The sequence below is a fragment of the Pipistrellus kuhlii genome, unplaced genomic scaffold (assembly GCF_014108245.1).
Source record: "Pipistrellus kuhlii isolate mPipKuh1 unplaced genomic scaffold, mPipKuh1.p scaffold_m20_p_1, whole genome shotgun sequence".
NCBI lineage: Eukaryota > Metazoa > Chordata > Mammalia > Chiroptera > Vespertilionidae > Pipistrellus > Pipistrellus kuhlii.
Genome location: NW_023425404.1, coordinates 81,014,220 through 81,022,392, shown reverse-complemented (window position 1 = coordinate 81,022,392; position 8,173 = coordinate 81,014,220). Strand labels below are relative to the sequence as shown.

General features: G+C 41.7%; 1 long non-coding RNA gene across 1 annotated transcript; it reads right to left on the bottom strand.

Moving 5' to 3' along the window:
• Positions 1–1,957: 1,957 nt before the first annotated feature.
• LOC118727654 lies at positions 1,958–7,861 on the bottom strand. The gene is made up of 2 exons (XR_004990620.2): positions 7,511–7,861; positions 1,958–2,010 (listed from the first exon to the last, which is right to left on the bottom strand). It is a non-coding gene; the product is annotated as an uncharacterized LOC118727654 (long non-coding RNA).
• Positions 7,862–8,173: the final 312 nt, after the last annotated feature.

Here is an 8,173-nt window from a genome sequence, read left to right as displayed (position 1 = left end):
CTTCCCCACTCCTGTTCCCTCCCAGGCCTTCAACCTGTGCCGATGGGTTATGCATATATATATGCATGTAAGTTCTTAAGTTGATTTCTTCTTCCCTCCTCTTCCCTCTGAGGATCTTCTGTTGCATGCTTCTGTGTCTTTGGGTCTATTTTGTTTCCTTTCATTAAGTTCCTCACTCACCTCCTGTCAGCCTTCCCTTTCTCACAGCCTCCAGGAAAGGACGCATGGAGAAATCTACAAGCACAAAACCGAGTGAAGCTCTAACCTCAGGTCTCTGTCTTGCTGTCCTGGCCAGCTGCTGCTAAGACTGGAAATGAAGCATGACCACCTGGGCATGGTTAGCAAGAGAAAAAAAAAATTGGTTCAAATTAGAAACTTAAAAAAAAAATGTCTTGAGACTTAGTATGATCCTGCTGAAATTACCATCCTTTGGACTTATTTCTCCCTCTTCCCCACAACATAGCCCTTTGTCTGCTTCTCTGGAACTAAAACCCTTCTCCTAGTCTCCTCCTTTGCCTGGCCCTCGGATACCTCCACTCTCAGGGAAGCAGGTTCTTGCTGCTCAGACAGTCCATGCTGGGGTCACTGAGCCCTCCAGGCAGGCAGGGCCAGGCAAGGCTCACACTCTCAGAGCTGTGTGGGAAAGGCCTATGGTCACCCGCAAGGGGCTCAAACCTTGGTCTCATGGAGGCCTTTTGTCTTCATCCTCGCAAAAGGGCATCCTCTTTCATTTTGTGCAAAGCAGTTGTCAAGCCAGCCAGCATTGCTTGCCCAACTCATTCCTCTGTATCAGGAGGCTAACAGGCCAAGTAAGGAAGGGTGTTAAAGAGGAAACCAGTCACAGAAGAGTGAGCACTCTCTGATTGTGCCTCAAACACACTGTGGACAGCTTTGGAGTCCTGCTAGAAGCACCCTAGAGACACTTCTCAGTATCACATTCAGAGATGGGGTTTGGAGACTTGTTCCAAAGACATAATCTCCTAGACATTATCAGTGTAAAATGAGCTGCAAATCTGTACACAGCTTTCTCTCAGCAAGAACACCAAAAAGTGGGAGGGGAAGTGGAATAGAGGGCAAAGGAAAGGAGGATGGTTATCCAGGACTCAATAAAAACATTCACAAATACTGACTGAGCACCTACTATGAGGCACCGTGAGAAGGAAAGACCAGGAGTGTGCCATAGGGTGTAACTTTTCCTTTCCCCTGGACATTTCAACAAGTCAACTATCTATAATTCAACAAAGAAGTCCTTACCCAACACAGACCCATGCCTGAGAGACCCACACACAGAAACACATATAGAAGGCATCTACGAATAAACAAGGAGAGAATGGAGGAAAATGCAGATGGCCTGCAGACACAGCCCTGCAGCCAGGAGCTCACAGCTTGGGGCATAAGATGGAAGACAGTCAGAGGTAGCAGGCACTTCCCTTGTCCGGGTGGGAGGGAAAAAAAGCTGTGGGAGGAGTAGGTGGAGGGGAGGAAGGGGCAGCAGGGTGAGCAGTGGAAAGCAGCAATAGCGCAAACCATGTCTGAGTTAGCAGGCACCTGACAGAACTCAGGTTCTGCTGTGAGACTCCCCACTGGTTCCTGCCCCTCTTCTACTATGGAAGAAGCTAGAAGTAACAGGAATAATGGGAGGAGGAATCAGGAGCTTGTATTATTTATTTGAGGAAAGGCTATATCAGGTGCACCAATCATTAAGGGCACAACAAGTTTCTGAAACCACCAATTATAATAAGAATTACTATGAAAAAATTATTATGATGGCATGGGCAGTAACAATTACATTGTAAATTTGATCATCTTTTAATAAAGCACCGAGTTGACTCAATTCTGCATGGATTAATAGATTTAAGGCAGTACCTACTATGCCTGCTCAGGCCCCAAATAAAAGATATAAAGTGCCAATATCCTTATGATTAGTTGAAAATAATCAACAATTTATGGGCATAGGTAAAATGGCTGAGCAAGCATTAGATTGTAAATCTAAAGACAGAAGTTGAACTCCTCTTTTTTATTTTTTATTTATTTATTTTTAATTTAATAAATATTTATTGTTCAGATTATTACAATTGTTTCTCTTTTTCCCCCCATAGCTCCCTTCCACCAGTTCCCACCACACCCTCTGCCCTTCCCTCCCCCCTACTGTCTTCATCTATAGGTGTAAGATTTTTGTCCAATGTCTTCCTATACCTCCCACACACCTTTCCCCCTGAGAATTATCAATCCACTCCCATTCTATACCCCTGATTCTATTATATTCACCAGTTTATTCTGTTAGTCAGATTTTTAATTCACTTTATTTTTGTTTTTTTATTTTATTTTATTATTTATTTTTATTTTTTATTTTTTTAAAATATATTTTATTGATTTTCCCCCCTCTCTCCCTCCCACACATCCCCTCCCTCCCAAGAGTTTTATGTCCATTGGTTGTACTTATATGCATGTATAAAAGTCCTTCGGTTGATCTGTTATCTCCCCCAGATCTTCCTCCCCTCCCCGCTGTAATTTGACGTCTGCTTGTTGATATACTGTCTCTATATCTATCTTTTGGTTCATCAGTTTATAATGTTCTTTATTATCCACAAATGAGTGAGGTCATGTGTCTTAGAGATGCAAATCAAAACAACAATGCGGTACCATCTCACACCTGTCAGAATGGCCAATATCAACAAATCAACAAACGACAAGTGTTGGAGAGGTTGCGGAGGAAAAGGAACCCTTGGGCACTGCTGGTGGGAATGCAGACTGGTGCAACCACTGTGGAGAACAGTATGGAGTTTCCTCAAAAAACTGAAAATGGAACTCCCATTTGACCCAGTAATCCCACTTCTAGGAATATATCCCAAGAAACTAGAAACACCAATCAGAAAGGATATTTGCACCCCTATGTTAATTCACTTGATTTTTAGATTCACTTGTTGATAGATACGCATTTGTTGTTCATAATTTTTATCCTTTTTTTTTTCTTCTTCTTCCTCTTCTTTTTTTTTTATACATATATTTTAATTGATTTTTTACAGAGAGGAAGGGAGAGAGCTAGAGTTAGGAAGATCAATGAGAGAGAGTCATCGATCAGCTGCCTCTTGCACACCTCCTACCAGGGATGTGCCCACAACCAAGGTACATGCCCTTGACTGGAATTGAACCTGGGACCTTTCAGTCCGCAGACCGAAGCTCTACCACTGAGCCAAATCGGCTTCGGCTTCTTCCTCTTCTTAAAGAATACCTTTCAGCATTTCTTTTTTTTTTTTTTTAAATAAATCTTTACTGTTCAGATTATTACAAATGTGATCCTCTTCCCCCCCTCAATTGCTCCCCTTCACCAGGTTCCCACCCCACCCTCTGTCCTTTCCCCATCCCCCATTGTCCTCATCCATAGGTGCACAGTTTTTGTTCAGTCTCTTCCCGCACCCCCACTCCCCTTTTCCCTGAGAATCGTCAGTCCACTCACCTTCCATACCTCTGATTCTATTATATTCACCAGTTAATATTGTTCATCAGATTTTTAAATTCCCTTGGTTTTTAGATTCACTTGTTGATAGCTACATATTTGTTGATCATAATTTTTATCTTTATCTTCTTCCTCTTCCTAAATAACCTCCTTCAGCAATTCATATAATTCTGGTTTGGTGGTGATGAACTCTTTTAGCTTTTTTTTATTTGTGAAGCTCTTTATCTGTCCTTTGATTCTGAGTGATAGCTTTGCTGGATAGATTATTTTTGGCTGTAGGTTCTTGTTATTCATCACCTTGAATATTTCTTGCCATTCCCATCTGGCCTGCATGGTTTCTGTTGAGAAATCAGCTGACAATCTTATGGGTGCTCCTTTATAGGTCACTACCTGCTTTTCTCTTGCTGCTTCTAATATTCTCTCTTTGTCTTTTGCTCTTGGAATTTTAATTATGATATGTCTTTGTGTGGTCCTCCTTGGATTCCTTTTGTTTGGGTTTCTGCGGGCTTCCTGAACTTGTAAGTCTATTTCTTTCCCCAGGTGGGGAAAGCTTTCTGTCACTATTTCTTCTAGTACTCTTTCGGTATCTTGCTCTCTCTCTTCTGGAATCCCCATAATTCTGATGTTGGTTCGCTTGAAATTGTCCCAGAGGTTTCTTACACTATCTTCAACTTTCTGGATTCTCTTATGTTCTCCCTTCTGCAGAGGAGTGTCCTCTGGCTCTTTGTGTTCTAAATCTTTGTCTTGATTCTTGCGATCTTCCAGTCTGTTTTTAGGACTTTGTATAATATTTTTTATTTCAGACAATGTTTTCTTCATTTCTTGTTGATCCCTTATTATTTCTAGTTGCTCCCTTTTCATATCCTCATAGGTCTCATTTATTTTATCAGCCTTTTTTAGGATATTGTTGAATAACCTTATAACTGTAGTTTTGAACTCAATGTCCAATCTTTTCTTTTCCTCCATCTCCTTCCTTTGTGTCCTTCTTCTTGTCTGCATTTTAGTTGTTTCCCTGATTTGATGGAATAGCTTTGTGTGCTAGGTGTTCTGGTAGAACCCAGTAGCACAGCCTTCCCAGTTACCTGTGGTGGACAGTCTTGGTGTAGCCCTTTGTGGGCTGTGTGTGCAGTCTTGTTGTTAAGCCTTGCTTTATTGTTGGTATCACTGGGAAGCGTTGATCTCCAAGCCAATTGGCTGTGACGATCAGCAGTGTCTCAGCTAGGAGGGTTTCAGTACTCTGCTTGAATAGGGCGGGGTCTCGGGGTGGCGCAGACAATCTTTGGTTCCCTGTCAGTCTCGCCTTAGTAAAGTCCTGTTCATGGAGAGTTTTGGAAGATTGGTTGCAGGCGCGTGCACCTCTTTGGTAAAGGCGCAGACAAGCTTTGGATTCCTGTAAGTTCCTCCTTAGAGAAAGCCAGCCTCTGGGAGAGCTTCTGTGCTCAGCCACAGGTAGGGCGGAGTCTCAGGTTGGTGCAGACAAACTTTGTTTTCTCTTTGGCTCCTCCCCAAGTCCCGCAGTAATGGCCTCTGGCTTCACACACCTCCAAGAGATCTCTGCCCACTGCCTGACAGTCTGGCCTCTCCCTGTCTGGGGCCGTTTATCAGAGCAATAGGGTGATTCTGTTTTCCTCTCGGACAAGAAAGCCAGCTGAGTTAGCTGTTCGCCCTCTCCGCGCCAGGAGTAAGCCAGTAGTGAATTCAGCCCTGCCCGCCCTCTCTGCATGCAGGGAGTAAGCCAGCAGCAATCTCGGTCCAGCCCTTCCTCTCCGCACCGGGATTAAGCCAGTGCCTTTTCGTGCACACAGTTCTCCGTACCTTCACAGTTCCTGAGGTTCAGCGTGCCTTCTCTCTCCTTCCCAGATGGCAGAGCCTCCTCTCAGCCAGCTGTCTGGCACTTCAGGGCAATGCCTCCCCTGTTTTTCAGTTCTAAATTCAAATTTGTTGTGGTAGGCTGCATTCTGGTGTCTACCCTATGCCGCCATCTTGGTTTCTCTCCCTTTCAGCATTTCATACACTACTGGCTTGATGGTGATGAGCTCCTTTATCTTTTTCTTATCTGTGAAGCTCTTTATCTGACCTTCAATTCTGAATGATAACTTTGCTGGGTAGAGTAATCTTGGTTGTAGGCTCTTGCTATTCATCACTTTGAATATTTCTTGCCACTCCCTCTGGCCTGCATAGTTTCTGTTGAGAAATCAGCTTGACAATTGTATGGGTGCTCCCTTGTAGGTAATTAACTGTTTTTCTCGTGCTGCTTTTAATATTCTCTCTTTGTCTTTTGCCCTTGGCATTTTAATTATGATGTGTCTTGGTGTGATCCTTTTTGGATTTCTTTTGTTTGAGGTTCTGTGTGCTTTTGGACTTGTAACTCTATTTCTTTCACCAGATGGGGGAAGTTTTTAGTCATTATTTTTTCAAATAAGTTTTTAGTATCTTGCTCTCTCTCTTCTTCCAGCACTCCCATAATTCTGATGTTAGTATGCTTGAAGTTGTCCCAGAGGCTTCTTACACTATCTTCAACTTTTTGTATTCTTTTTTTTTTTTTTTTTCTTTTCCAATTGAGTGTTTGTTGCTTCTTTGTATTTCAAATCTTTGACTTGATTTTTGCATTCCCCTAGCTGCTATTGGGTCTCTGTATAATATTTTTTTTATTTCAGTCAGTGTATGTTTAATTTCTAGTTGGTCCTTTTTCATATCTTCGAGGGTCTCGTTAAATTTACAGGCTTTTTCTAGGAAATTCTTAAAAACCTTATAACCATGGTTTTGAACTCTATTTCCAGTCATTCAGTTTCCTCCATTTCTTTAGTTTGTGATCTGTTTCCTAATTTTTGCTGCTTCCCTGAGTTACCCTATTTTCCCGAAAATAAGACAGTGTCTTATATTAATTTTTTCTCCCCAAGTTGCGCTAGGTCTTATTTTCAGGGGATGTCTTATCTTTCCATGCGCTAGGTCTTATTTTCGGGGAAACATGGTACTAGGGTGGCTTTGTGTGCTAGGTATCCTATATGATCTAAAGGTTACCTGTTACCTGAGGTGGACACTCTTGGTGCACCTTTTGTGGACTGTGTATACAGCCTTGTTGTAGTTAAGTCTTGATTGTTGTTGGTGTCAATGGGAGGAATTGACCTTTAGGCCAATTGGCTGTAAGGACCCGCTGTGTTTATAATGAAAGAATTGCTGTGCTGGAGACACGCTTATGGGGAAGGACTTGTTTTAGTGGAGCTTTGATGCTCACTGAATCTGCCTCTTGAATGTGTCCCTTATGAGAGTATGAGAGTAGTTTAAATCTGCTGTGTTCTCACACAGACCACTAGATACACTAACTTCTGGATCTCCAATGGGGTGCAGGTCAGCTACTGTCTGAGGCCACCCACAGGAGCTATAGCAAAAACAAGTTTTCTCCTCTTTGCTTGGGGTTTGGAGATTTTGCTGCTGTCTGACCAGAGCTGCAGTTAGTTTGGTTAAGCTGTGATAGGGCAGGCCATTTATAAACAAAAGCCACTTCTTGGGTGGGTTTGTAGATTGTGCAAGGTGGGATCTCAGGGAGTCACTAGGCTAAGGCGTGGCAAATAGTAATGGCTACCAGTCAGCCTTTTCTGAGTTTCTTAGTTTCCAAGTCCCCGCGTCCTGCACTCCCCCACAGTAAACAATGATTACTGTGTGCACCTCCACAAGACAGTCACCCTCACTTTCCGACCCAATGGCCAACAGTCTAGCCTATCCTCATAGGAGTTTGGGTTCCCCATGTCTCCCCAGAAACTGAATTTCAGAGTAATTGGAAGCTTGTCTCACTTCAAAGTAATTGGAGAAAAAAAAAGTAGCACATCCAATGGCCCGCCATCAGCATGATTTGCACGCCTCTGTACCTCAGCTTTTTAAAAGAGCAAGTCTCAATGCTCTTTTCTCTTCCCTTCTAGTTGTAGAACTTCTACTCAGCCAGCTTTCCCGTGGTTCTGGGTGATAGACATTTTGTCTTTTAGTTGTAGTTTTGAAATTGTTGTGCAAGGCAGCAGTTTAAGTGTTTATCTACGCCCTCATCTTGGTTCCCTGAACTCTTTTTACCAAGTCTTGTGGTGTAACACATATTGAATTTCAAATTCAAAGAAGCAGTTAGCTGTTAACTAGCATTTCATAGGTTGAAGCCCATCAGTCTAGGAAAGGTTTAGCTTAATTAAAGTAATTGATTTGATGTGAGATAAAATCTTGCAGTCAGTCCCTTTTTTAGGAGTTAAACAAATAATATTTGCTTGGAGCTTTGGAGGCTCCTGGTCTGGATTAACCTAAATTCCTAGTCTAGAATTACTATAACTGGTGTTAGTGGAAGAGTCAGGGTTAGAGATTATAATCATAGATGATAAATGTGTTATTTGTTTTATACTTTCAAATTGTCATTTGATATTTATATTTTTTATTGTCGGGAATATTGTGAGTGATGTGACATATGTAAGTAATATATAAAAACATAAGTTAAGTAGGGATGTGATGGCTCTAAGTTTGGTAGTAGAATAGTATTATTTTTTTATTTCTTGAATAATTATTCATTCTGGTAAAAATCCTGTTAATGGGGGTAGATCTCCTAAAGATAATATATTAATTAGGATAAATGTGGTGGTTAGTGGCATCTTATTTCATATGTGAGATAAGGAGGTTGTTATGATTGATGTATTTATTATAAATACTATGAATGTAGTAGTTGTTCTTAGGATATAAACAAGT